General features: G+C 44.8%; 1 protein-coding gene across 4 annotated transcripts in view; it reads right to left on the reverse strand.

The window, feature by feature from the left end:
• Ninl (ninein like) overlaps positions 1 to 13,003 on the reverse strand; it is an 84,509-nt gene extending 71,506 nt beyond the window's left edge. For 2 of the 4 annotated variants that reach the window (XM_055602652.1, XM_055602656.1), the window contains exon 1: positions 12,855 to 13,003. The gene's annotated coding sequence lies outside the window, so the exon portion shown is untranslated. Of the gene's footprint in view, positions 1 to 12,376; positions 12,530 to 12,854 lie in introns of all 4 variants that reach the window. The other 2 variants (XM_055602653.1, XM_055602654.1) reach the window with 2 other exon arrangements.
• Between the last annotated feature and the right edge of the window lie 968 nt (positions 13,004 to 13,971).

Genomic DNA, 13,971 nt, shown 5'->3' on the forward strand with positions numbered 1-13,971 from the left:
AGATAGATAGATAGATAGATAGATAGATAGATAGATAGATAGATAGACAGACTTGAGAAAATACTAAAATGTTAAAACCCCACAAAAAGAAAGACTCACACATCCTATGAATAAATTTTGCCTAACTTTTTAGATGACCCTAAACTCCCAAGACTCAGCTAAAAATAAAAACTGAAATGAGATGTGAGCTACAGAACAGAAGGAAATTTTCAACCTGAGGCCACCTTCATAATGAAATTAAAAATCAGTGTCCTTCAAGAAATTCTAAGAGAACCCACAACATCTATGCTGTTCATTTCACAAACCAAGGAATAATTCGAGCTCCAATACAGAAATACAGAGTCAAAGAAAACCACTCTCAAGAAAGAAAAAACACACCCAAAGAACCACACCCCTCCCAGAAGATTTCAGAATTTGGACTGAGTGGATTTGAGCTCCTATCTGCCACCATGACCACTCAGGGTGTGGAAGAACAGGTTCTGCACCTAGGGATACACACCAGGAATCTGAGCAGAGAAATAAACTATTTTAAACGGACCAGATGAAATTCCAAACTGAAAGCCAAGTGTCTGAAACTAAAACCTCACCTGACAGCCGGGCAGTGGTGGTGCATGCATTTAACCCCAGCACTTGGAAGACAGAGGCAGTCGGATCTCTGTGAGTTTGAGGCCAGCATAATCTAGAGTTAGTTCCAGGACAGCCAAGGCTACACACAAGAAAACCCTGTGTCAAAAAACAAACAAACCAACCAACCAAAAAACCTCACCTGAAGGCTGTCAGCAGCATGAGAATGTCAGAGGAACAAAGACATCATTTCACACACACACACACACAAGAACATGCACACGCACACATACATACACACACAATAATAATTAAAGCAAAAGAGGCCATGATTTGAAAGAGAGTAAGGGGGAAGGTACGTGGGAGTGTTTGGAGGGAGTAAAGGAAAGGGAGAAATGAATCATAACCTTAAAAAAAAAAAATGTATTTAAGAGACAGAGCCCTAGAGTTGAAGAGATGGCACGGGAATCAGTAGTACTGACTGCTCTTCCAGAGGACCTGGGTTCAATTCCCAGCACCCACATGGTAGCTCACAGCTGTCTGTCACGTGATAGGGATCGGATGCTCTCTTACGGCTTCCACAGGCAATGCATGCATGTAGTTCACAAACATGAATGCAAACACCCACAGCATTTTTTGAAAATTTAATGTAAAAAAAGAAAAGCCTCAACACTAAGGAGTTAATTTCAAAGGCCCAAAACACAAGATGAAAAATATCCTAATAGAGCCTAAATGACCTAAGTTTCTACACATTTTGCCATTCTGAGTAGTTTGTTTTAGCCATTTTGTTTCAGCCAAGTGACCTTAAAGATTGAGGGAGAAAAATAAACTGGGGCCTGAGAGACTTTCTGAACCCTTGCCTCCCAGCATGTAGGTCCGGGGGTCTCCCCTCAGTATATGACTGAAACTCTTGCTAAGTAATTTTTTGACAAAACAAACAATTCTTTAAAAACAAAAAAATGAACAATTTTTTAAGCATGAATATCCTGAACATACTCCTAAGCACCGATGGATTGATTTTTATGGAAAAGGCAGCATGACAATGCCCAATTGACAGGTGAAAAAAAATGAGGCATAGAGAGACAAGCAATTTGCCCGAAGCTGTGGCAGAGGAAACCCTCTAGCTGACTTAAAAACTGTTAGCAGACTGGAGAGATGCTTCAGGGTATAGATAAGAGTATCTTATCTATATGGATTATCGCCTGTATATTATATGGATGCATTGCCTGTCAATTGAAAAAACAAAAAACAAACAAACAAAAAATACCTATGGCCTAGCCAGGCATAGGGGCACATGCCTTAAATTCCAGCACTTGGTGAGGCAGATGCAAGCAGATAGCTGTGAGTTTGAGGCCAGCCTGGTCTACAAAGCAAGTTCAGGACAGCAAAAGCTATACAGAAAAACCCTGAATCAAAAAACAAAACAAAATAAGCAACAATAACAACAACCCCCCCCCCAAAAAAAAAAAAAAAAAAAAAAAAAACCTATGGCCTTAGGAAAGGACAGAACAGAAGGTGGGACATTCATCAGGTAGAAAGGATTCTGGGATAGAACCAGGCACAGGGGATTTGCTCTGAAAGATGTGAGGAAAACAGACGTATGGTGCCTGAGCAGAGCTAACCAGAATGTAGATTAGAATAAATGGGTTATTTTGAGTTATGAGCTTGTCAGAGAAGAGCCTATCTGTATGTCCTAGGTATCTGTAAATATATTTGAATCTCATGAGTCATTATTCCAGGAGCTTGGGGCCAGGAGGAAAAGCACACACCCTTCTGCATCAGTGGGCAAGAGCCTTAGCTCTGCACACACAAGGACCTGGCTTCAGATGCCCAACACCCACATAAAGCTAGGTGATGCCTCAAGGCACAGACAGGGTTCTCGGGTTCACTGGCCAGCCAGTCTAGCTAGGAACAAACCAACAAGCCACCAGTGAGCTCCAGATTCAATGAGAACCCGTGTTCTAAGGCAATAAAGTGATAGTGAAAGCAGAACACCCAATGTCTGCCTCTGGCCTCTACACTCACATGTGCACTCACCACTGACATCATCACCCACCCACACCCAAACACACTGCTTTCCCACCAGCTTTGCTGTAGATGATGCATCTTGACTGTACAATGAAAAGTTGCATTTTACTATCCTGTTGACGAAGTTGCCTTCCACAGAATCGCCTTGTCCTCCACAAGAAGTTGCTTGTCTCTCTCTCCAGGGAGGGGTAGCCTTCAATTACATTCTCCTGATGGGGAAAATGATGCCTTTGGTAACTGCACTGGAACGAACCCAGAGAAAAGGAGCTAAAAAGATGTGAGTTCTAGAAGTTTTTAATCAGAAACTTTTTTTTAGATTCACATAGCCCAGAACCACCACTGGCTTAGAGACAGCAGTCTTGCCTGATATCAGAAAAGCAGACCTAACAAAGTTTCTAAGCACCTGTGCCAGCTTCTCTTCCTGCCTCCTTCTGCAGTCCTTGTATCTGTGACACCTCAGCAAGGTGATCTTTGTTGGCCACAGACTCCATGCTGGCTGTCCTACTTAGGGTTTCTATTGCTGTGATGAAATCACGACAAAAAGAAAGCTGGGGTTTATTTGGTTTATTTCCTTCCATATTGAAGGAAGTCAGGGCAGAAATTTAAACAGAGCAGGATCCTGCAGCCAGGACCTGATACAGAAGCCTTGCTGCTTACTGGCTTGCTCTCCATGGCTTGCTCAGCCTTCTTGCTTATAGAACCCAAGACCACTATGCCAGGGATGGCACCACCCATAATAGGCTGGGCCCTTCCCAATCAATCACTAATTAAGAAAATGACCTACAGTTGGATTTATAGAGACATTTTCTCAACTGATATTCCCTCTTTTTAGATAACTCTAGTTTATGTCAAGTTGACATAAAACTAGACAGCATACTAGCTTCCAAAGTAAGTCTTTTTCCCTGCCCAAGTAACTGGCCCCTACAGTAGCTGGCTTTTCCCAGTGGCAGCAAATACAAGTCTTGGCTATGAAGCCATAGAGTTGATTAAAGGAGTCCTAACTCCAGTTACAAAACCAACTTTTTAAAAAATATGTTTCCTCATTCCTACAAACACATCAGGAATTTTTAGTGCCTAAAGAAATGTTTCAGGGCTAAAAAAAAAAAAAAAAGGCTCAGCAGTGAAGAGCACTGGATGCTCTTCCAGAGGACCAAGCATCTATTCTCAGCAACCTCATGGTGGCTCATAACCACCTGTAACTCGGGTTCCAGAAGATTCAGTGCCTTCTTTTGGCCTACACAGCACCAGGCACAAGACTGGCACAAGGCCAGGCATGGTGACACATGCCTTTAATCCCAGACCTCAGGGAGGCCAGAGGCAGGCAGATCGATGTGAGTTCAAGGCCAGTCTGGTCTACACAAACCCTGTCTCAAAAACAAAAACAAAACTGGTATACAGGCATTCATGCAGCCAAAACACTTATGCACATACAATAAAACATTTTAAATTAAAAATGTTTCTAGGAACCCAGTGGTAGTGGAATACACCTTTAATCCCAGCACTCAGGAGGCAGAGACAAGCAGATATCTGAGTCTGAGGCCAGCCTGGTCTACAAAGTGAGTTCTAGGACAGCCAAGGCTACACAGAGAAACTCTGACTGGAAGAAACAAAAACAATCAATCAATCAATCAATCAATCAATCAATCAATTAATGTATGTTTCTATTAACTGCAGAAAAATTCATAATCTAAATACATTGAAACATTATCTGTTTTGTTTCCCTACCAAATGGAAAGTCTTAATATCATTCAAGCATATGCATTAGTATCCCTCACTATAGGGAAAGAACATTAATGTCAACAGTCCCCCAAATTAAAAGGAAAAGTTTCAACCAAGCACTTCACAACCCAACCAATTCTATTCATTTCAGTAAAATAGTAAAATGCTTTCTCTTCACCAGAACCTGGATGTAATTTGCTTCATGTTAGTTATAATGGAACTAAAAGAATAAAATAGCATAGCCTGTAAATCAGGAAACTCCAGGAATGTTCACATACACACTCTTTACATTATTCTAACTTTCCTATCTGAAATTCCAGCCAGGAATTCCAATCAGGAGCCTAAGGCACAGCACACACTGATGACTGTTTTGTTTTGTTTAATCTGCACATAAACAGTCCAGAGAATGTGACGGGAAATAATATTTTACATTTCTACCTGTAAAGAATGGGCGTGCTGTGAAGGTCAATACCAACTGGAAGGCTCCAAAGGGACGCAGAATTGTCCTCAACTAGTCATCCTAAAGGCAGATAAACACAACCTTTCAAGAAACCAGGCCATGAAGAGATCCCTGGATTTCTCTACTGTGGCTATTTAAAAGACACGCCAAAGAAAATAACCTAACAAGTTATAATCTTGGGTTGATGCAGAGTTTCCTCTTAAGGAAGAATCCAAAACCACAAAAAATTAGACTTGGGCTTGAAACCTTTCTAAGTGACACTCAAAGGGCTTCGACATCTAAAGAGACTACAGAAGCTTCTAGCACTAAAGCAATAGGAGGCCCAGCAGGAGACAGCACAGCATCTTAGAAACACTGTAAATACTGCACAAAGTACCTATTCCTTGGGGCCAAGAATAAATTACACAGTGAAAATAATCACCAGAAACTGGTAGCCATTAGAGAATAGGAACTTGAAGGGAGAGCTGAGAGCCAGTAGCAGAACAGCTCAGGCTCATACCTGGTCCACAGAGAAACTCTGCTGGCCTAAGGTGCCTTGTCATTCCATGACTCTTACTTAAATGCTTTTTTAAAAAGCACTCCTATTACATAAGCCATGAAAGTTCAGCGCTTTAGAACTTTTAGGCCACTGCATCCACTTACCTTGGGAACTATTTCCTCTGGACAAACAGGGCAAGTGGGGCACATGCAGGTGGGCGCTAGTTATTTCCAGACATGAGCTGAGACAAGATAGCGCTGTCATTCCCTGCGAGGATGTTGTAGAAGCCACGCCTAACGATCCTTTCCTATAATCTCAGTAGAAGGCTGAGGCAGGAGGCTCTGCTAAGAAAAACTGCATATTCAACATGGATCCCAGTGGCGCCACAGCTGGTTTAGTTTGTATACCTACTCTTGGAGATATCTGCACAATTATGAAGTCACCTGGCAAAGCAGTTCCTAGAACATGGCCCCATCCTCCAAAGAATCTCTACTGGGGCACATCTGGCTTAATACTTCATATTGCCACTCCCATGGTCACTTTAAGGCCAGTCTCTTGTCTCCACTGGGGACTAGACCCTGAGCTTCTGCCCTTGAACATTCTCAAGCCAGCTTTAACTGAAAACCAACTTACTGCTGCTCCCTGAGGCCGCCAACAAAGGAAGACTGGACCAGAGTGTGGAGGTGAAGGCAGAAATCTAGTCTAGAGTATCTGCTGGTGTACGAGGTGAAGGGCGAAAACAGTCAAAAGCAGATCAGTCTGGTACTTGAATGTTGGTATGAGAGAAAAAAAAGATTTCCACCTGACGCTACTCAGGGGACTGTCGTCTTCCCCTCCTCTTAAGACACAGAGCCAGAAAAAGACACCTCCCTTCACAAAACCTAAGAGGTGACTGATTCTAGAACAAATGACAAAGAAAAACAGTGTCAAAATCTGATGGATGCAAAGATAATAATCAATTTCAAGGTGCACCGCAAATTAAAAAATTTTATCATAAAGATGTATTTTAAAATAAAGAATACAGTAAGCTTTTTAAGTCATAGACTCTAGATCACTGTAAACAGAGTAGATGCTTTCAAAATTTTCCTCAATCTTGAGGATTTTGTATACGTATATAAAGAAACAAGAGCAGACCCACCTCCCACTTCTCCCTTCCAACTTTCCCCAAATCCTCCCTAACTTGGCCCCTTCCTACTTAATGCCTTTTCCTTTGTTTGTTAACCTAAGCCCAATTATTGCCGCATTCACACACAGCTCCAGGGACCTGTTTGCGGCAACAAGGGAATGAGATAAAAACAAATACACACAGACACAGACAGAAAGATGGGGTCAGAATCCTGGTAGGAAGAACAGTCTCTGCTGGACAGTCTTCAGATGTAAACATGGGGAGGGGAGGGCTAGAACACTACAATAGGGGTTTTCCCACACACACTGTCAAGATTCAGACTTAGTACCCACAGGAAGGCTCTGCTATCCTTCTGAGCCTGAGGAACCCCTATGGAGTCCTTGATATAGCTATGGCCAGTCAACATTCTCTCAGGATGTCATGAGGGCTTCCTGACCTCCCTACAAGTGCTACCCAGTGACATAAGGGTATGGAGTCACCTACTGGATCATGGGAAATCCACCAGGGCCACATGTTCAATAACCCCTCAGTAAGGGATGGGACTTGGAGAGCACCTCCCCCATCTATGCCAGAATCAGGGCTGGGTTATCAAATGCAGCTTTTTATGTAGCTAACCACAGCTGTGTTGAGTTCACAAATGCAACAGCTATGTCAAGTCCAGAAGATAGCATTTCCCGGTGCTCTTCCCCATTATCCAGCTCTTACATTCTTTCTGCCTCCTCCTGTGAAATGTTCCCTGGACCTTGTGGGAGCAGGGCTTGCTGTAGATGACCACCTATGACTGAGCGCCCATAATCCCTAATTCTCAGGACTCTGAGCAGCTGTAGGTCTCTGCATTAACTCGCTGCAGCAAGAAACCTCTCTTATTTTTTTTTCTGTGTGTGTCTGTGCTCATGTGTCAGTACAGTGCACAAACAAGTGCCTGTGTGCATCAGGTGTGCCTGTGGAGGTAAAAAGGCAAGCTAAGGGGCCATCCTTACCTTCCACCTTGTATGAGTCAAGTCTTGGCATACACTGTGCAAACCAGGCCGCTGTCCTGTGACACTAGAAGTCTCTCACCTTGCCACAGGAGTGCTGGCATTACCATGTCTGGCTTTTATGTGGAATTTGGAGATCCAAACTCAGGTCCTCATGCTTGAGTACCAAGAATTTTTCCACAGAGTGATCTCCCAACCCTTTTTAAAAGTTGCTATCAGTAATGTTATCAATATAATCTCCTTTTTCATCTGTTGCTCCAGAATTACATATTTGGGAGGCCTCAAACCACCTTGTGTTCCTCATGTTTTCTCTGTTCCTATGTTGAGGTTTGTACATATGATGAATCAGTTATCTAAACCACACTGATGAAGGGTTTTTCACAGCAAATGCCTTTCTCCTGAGGACATGTCTTGGAGTGCCTGTTTGATACACAATCTTAATTTTGGCTCCATCCAAGGAATATAGTGTAGTCTCCCTGAGACAGGTTTTAGGAACTGTCGACGGAAGAGAAAGGGATGACTTAGGGCTGACACACACAGCAAAAGGGATAGTATGTCCATGTGTGAACCAAAAGGAGGATCCCTGAGCCTGCTGACTGTCCAGCTAAACTGGTGAGCCACAAGTTCAATGAGAGAATCTGTCTCAAAACAGAAAGAAGAATGACTGAGAAAGGCACCTGAAACAAACCTCTCGGGTTCACATATATGTGCTCTAAGGGATCTGATGCCTTCTTCTCATCACACAAGTTGAGTCCTAAATTACAGCCCACTACCCCTACAATGAGGCTTACACAGCCCATCAAGAACCTGGCATACAAAGCCTACCTCTCCCAAGCTCCCATAGCATCCTGCCTCCAAGCACAGGACCTCCCTCACAGCCCGGTATTCTCATGAAGGATAGTTAGAAAACACCTGAGACACAAGGGGCACACCTTTCTCCCCTAGTTCTAATATCTATCTCTTGCTGAGTGACACAAAGAATTTTCACATAACTGACTAAGACACCAGCAAAGAACTACGCTCCACTTTATCAGAAACAGCACAAACACTGCTGAAATCCACATTCCTTGGAACTTAAGTAAGCCTCCCTTTGACTCATGTTTCATCTCTCCTCGCTCTCCCTTCTCCAGGCACAAGTTAGCACGATGCACCTAGAAAAGTCTTCTCTTCAAAGATAGATTCCTATGGAATAAGAAAGGGGACTGACTATACCAGCATCTCTCTCCCTAATATCTAAATTCAGCTGCAGCATAAGTAGCTTCTAGTCACGTACACAGCTGCTACGGAGCCACTTTAGTGTGTTTCTCTCCATACTTGACTCTTCAAATGTGTCCTGTCTTTCTGCTTCATCAACACTAACTGCTTTCCCCTGACCATCCTGACATTTTTTTGTTGAGGGACACATACACAGACATACACACACATACACACAGAGTGTGAGTGAGTGGATGAAGTCTTGGGTATATTACTGACATGGGCACAGCCATGTCAAAGCCCACAATGACTTAGAAACATGGAAATGGCAAAGCCTTCCCTGGGTGACTCGGGAATAATAAAGCCTTCCTCTGGTCCAAGTGTTTAGGAAGGACTGGCCAGTGTGCACAAAAACCAGCAACCACAGCTTCCTCCTGCTCCTCTAACAAGACTGTTCCCCTATACAGCCATCCTCCTTGTGCTGATTGTATAGGTGTTTCCATCAGAGGAAGCACATCCCACCCCATTCCAGCTTTTCTGTATGTCTGTCATTTCTTCATTCCTACGTCACCCCAGGCAGGTTTCCAAGGCCAAGCCATGCAGGACTCAGCACACAAAAAGACAGGCTCTGAGGGTCCTCGGAGCGTAATGAAACAATACCGAGTTGTGTCACCGCATCTCCTGCTCTGTTGATAGTTCCAACAGACTAGACTATACTCCTTGTTCTTTGTTTCAAGATTTATTTTATTTTTATTATTTATTTGTGTGCTCGGATGACCAGAAGGAAGTATTGGATCCCCTAGAGCTGGAACATCAAGTGAATCATCCACCTGAGTACTAGAAACTAACTCTGGTTCTCTAAAAGAGCAGTAAGTACTCCCCCCTCCCCCCCCCCCCCCGTGCCACTGTGTAGCCTTGGCGTCCTGGACTCACTTTGTAGACCAAGCTGGCCTTGAACTCACAGTGATCTGTCTGCCTCTGCCTCCCCAAGTACAGTAAGTACTCTAAATCAATGAACCATTTCTTCAACTAAACTCCTCCTTCTTAAAGAGAATCACAGGAGACAACTCTGTCTCTGCAAAGTGACACACTTTTACAACCTATTGTACATAATGCTATGCACAGAGGAACAAGCAAATGACCAACATTACATTACCTCAGCCACAGCTGACACCTTGAAGTCTTCTTGTCACCTCCCCATTTGTTTACACTGTACTAAACTAGGTTTTCCATTACTGGCAGCTTAAACATCTTAACTGACATACTTCTGTATGTGCAACACTCTTAAGAGACATAACCCAGAGCTTCTGATTTCCCTAATAGACAATGACCTCCTCTGTGAATCTCCAACACATCAAAATCATTACTACACAAAGAAGACCTCCCAGATACGTAACTGGGATATTAAGACTATATCACATCACACAAAAAAGAAAACACTGCTTTTCTCGAATGAGAAACAAAACAATGCACAAAAATGTGTAATACACAACAGCATTCTTTTCAAACTTGTGCAATCAAAATTATGTGTAGGGCTCTGGTTTCCTTCAGAAACAAAGCATGACTTGAATGCAAGGGAGGACACACACCAGCCTTTGGGAGACAAGAAGCCTCAAGTGCTCTCCAGCCCCTAAGTCTCAACAGGTGAGTCCATACCAGAGACAAAGGAAAGATAGATAGGTGTCCCACATCTGGGAGATTTACTCCACATGGTCCATCAGTTCCTCAAAGACGTCTGTTACTTCAGAGCTGTCAGAATCTAGTAGGCTCAAGGTCATCGAGGAGGAGGATAGCAGAGGGAGGGGCAAGCCTGTTTACCTCGGTCACCCTCCAACAGCTCCAGGTAGAGTTTGATCCAAAGTTTTGGCCTCCTGCTGTGAGTAACAAAAATTCTACCCCTGAGCCTGAATTTCCAATTCATATTAGAAGCCAAGGACTGAGTTAAACCCAAACCCAGAGTCACCGCCACACAAATACTGATAAACAGAAAAGTAGCAGAGCACAAAAAAAGAAACTCTTCCAAGCCAGGAATGTTTGAGCTCAGGTGGGGACAGGACACTGGGGTCCTGCTTCCCAGATCTTTATTGAGCCAGGCAGAGGAGTGGTACCTCACAGCTGCCCTGCTGAATTACTGAAAAGCAAGCATCCACTCTAGGAAGGGGGTACTTGTGCAGTTTAAATCTAAATGTCACATGGATTATCTTGTAAACTTAGAGAGGATCACCTACCAAATAAGATTCAAACCCATACTTACCATAAGAATCCTGCTGAACGTTTGTAAAGATATAAATTCTACAAGATTTACACCCAGCTGTTAGCAAATGACCCCAGTCCACCCATGTCCTAGCATGGACCTATCACACCTTCAAATTGCAAAGTAAACTGAGTTAGAAAAAGCCCATTTTTCTATTAGTTTATACAGATTTTAAAAAGTTAAATCCCAACTTTTCCTTAATAAAGTGTTCTTTTTCTAAGTCAGTGTTGTCACAGCTTATCTGAAGTTCACGTTTTTGGAGAAGGCTTACTATGTTCTCTTCTGAAAAAAGAAAAAAAAAGCAGTATCCTCCAATTTTTACTGAATCTCCACTTTGTGTAACAGAGAGCGCCTTCTTTTCTTTACCTCATGAAGACTGGTGCTGCCAATGATGGGAATGACACACTGAGAAGTGAGTCATTTGGCAATTTCGTTACTGTGCTAATATCACCCCGTGCACATATGCTAACCTAGATAGTGAAGGGTTATCACCTGAGTGGTGCTCAACATAGGCAACGGGCTCCAAGACATGAGATGCTTGAAGCTGCTGCTGGCATAGCAGAGCACACAGCCTTACAGTAAGCCTTCTATAAAGCAAAACTAAAGCCATGACAGTAAACCAGAAAGAGCTTGTTATTGTTACTGGGCTGGGGACGTGGTTCAGTAGTAGAGCCTGGCATACCTGAGACCATGGGCTCCGTCCCCAAAAGTAAGTATCATGCACTACCCCTAGCTGGATGAACTAATTCTTATAAAGCTCGAAGATTAGACTGTTGACATCAGCGATTCCCTGAACTAGGAAGTAACAATCATTAAAAGGGATGATACCCCTCAGAAAATTTTCAGTTCCTCTTAGGACCACCTTCACATATGTGGTTTGTCTTCCAACAAAGCATTAGTGTCCGGCAACTGACTACAGACTAGCTTGATCTGCAGTAGTTTACGCCACTAGCAGACGATGTAAAGTGAAGACTGCAGGCAAGCTGGCTGTGCCCTAACTGCTTCCACGGGCATGTTTTTATCTCATTCACACCTGTTCTTGCACACAGTTCGTACACTGCCATGGCTTAATGTACTGTTTCATTCTTTTTCCCCCCTCCCTGTTTTAAACCCAGTCAAGAAATTGGAAATCTCTGCCAAAGCCTCTAAGAAGAAACCATCTTCACAGTCCCTCTACCTGCCTTGTGCATCCACTGACCTTTTTACAAGGGCTCTCCGTGGACCTTCTCCCCAGCTCTAAAGCTTGGCTAAATCTTGTGGAGATGACAGAGTACATCACTCTTCGTTTCCACCCCATACAAAAAGCTACTGAGAGCCCCTGACAATGTGTGTGTGTAAGAAACCTTGAGTCGGAGCCCCCCACCATAGGATTTGTGAACTTCGACAACTGGACTGAATGAACCCAAACACAGGGTCACTACCGTTCAACTACCGAGGGATCAGCCTCCGAGGTGCAAAACAAAGTGACAGAACTGGTGCGCAGACAGGGACGGCCTTGACACAGATGCAACAGGCTCCTCCGCCCCCAAGAGAGAAGTGTCCCAGTTTTCAACAACCAAGTGCAAACTGATAATACAACCAGAGATCGCACGGACGTCTTCAGGAGGCAGAGGAGAGATCGACGTGCGGTAAACGGCAGCAGGTTCTCCCAATCAAGCACGGTCCTCGGGTTTTCCAGGGGGGCGCTGGTAGGCGCAGACAGGCTGGGGTCGCCTCCCGCTCCGGTTCCCTTCATCAAAAGAGGACGAAGGCGGGAAGCACGGCGGGCACGGGCATCCGCGCTCCAACTTCGTCAAAGTTTAGAGCGGCGGCTGCAGCCCACCAGCACGCTGAGCTGGGTACAGAAGTGGGACTCCGGCGTGACTTGCCGAGCAAGCGCACGCCCGCATCCCAGGCGTTCTCTCCATTACGTACCCGCCGCAGCACGAGGACGCGGACCCCCGCGGACCCGCTCGGCCCTCCTCGGCCCTGCTCGGCATCCCTCGGTCCCGCTCGGCCCCGCTCGGCCCCACTCGGCTCCCCTCCCCTCAGCTCCTCTCCCACGCCTAACTCACCTGGGGAGTGGGTGGCTCTACCCTACGAAGGCTGAGTCGGGGATGCGGGCGCCGGCAGTCTGGTGCAGAGCGGTCCGTAGGCTCCCCTGGGACGTGCGTCCCTCGGCCGCCCTTTGTGTCTGGCGGCCGCGCTCCCCTGGGCTCCCAAGGCCTTTGGGCACCGCCCCCTCGTTCTCGCGGGCACTCCCCAGGGAAGGGAAGGGGCGGGCCCGGGGGCGGGGCCTGGAGGGGCGGGGCCAAGGGCCTAGCTGGTCAAGAAAAGAAGGACGCAGGATGAAAGCTAGGCTCTGGGAGTTAGAGTGTCATGAAAAACAAGTGACCAAAGTCGTTTCAAGTGGAGAATTCCACAGAGTGGAAGGCAGCCAGGGACCTGTAAAAATCCCATACCATACTCTGATCAGCCACACTTTGGCTGTATGTCTCAGCCAAAGATGGACATGATAGCTCTACCCTGTGACAGAGGTGTAGCTATGGGACATATGACCAGGACCCTGCTTCCCTCTAAATTATAATATGAGCTTCCCAAAGCGTGCTGTGCCATAGTTATCACGGTAAAGAACGTATTTTATTGGGACCACGGAGATAGCTCAGTTCGTAAAGGCACTTGTCTGGCAAGCCTGATGACCTGACCAGAACGCATGTAGAAGTGATAGGAGGTGTTGGAGAGACTGCTCAGCAGTGAAGAACGCTGGCGGCCCTTCCTGAGGACCCATGTTCATGGAAGGTCACAACCATCTGTAACTCCAGTTCCACAGCATCCAATGTAATTTCCTAGACTCCTCAGGCCTCAGGAGTACATGGGTTACATAGCCATACCTGCAGGCAAAACACCCATACATATAATTTTTTTAAAGTTAGAGGTAAAAAAAAATCAACTCCACAGAGCTTTCCTCTGTTGTCTCTCTCTCTCTCTCTCTCACGCCTGAGGCACATGCTTTTCTGGACACACACTTATAAACATCATGCAAACACACATTCACACAATAAGTTTTAAAAATATTTTAAAAGATTATCTGTTCTCTACATCTTTTTATACCGTGTTTGGGTTTTTTATGTCCTGTTAGAAAATGAACTTTGTGTGAGGCGATGAGAATCACAGTGCCGTTTCTTTATCTGT

The sequence above is a fragment of the Psammomys obesus genome, unplaced genomic scaffold, assembly GCF_907164565.1.
Source record: "Psammomys obesus unplaced genomic scaffold, mPsaObe1.curated_primary_1811, whole genome shotgun sequence".
Lineage (NCBI taxonomy): Eukaryota > Metazoa > Chordata > Mammalia > Rodentia > Muridae > Psammomys > Psammomys obesus.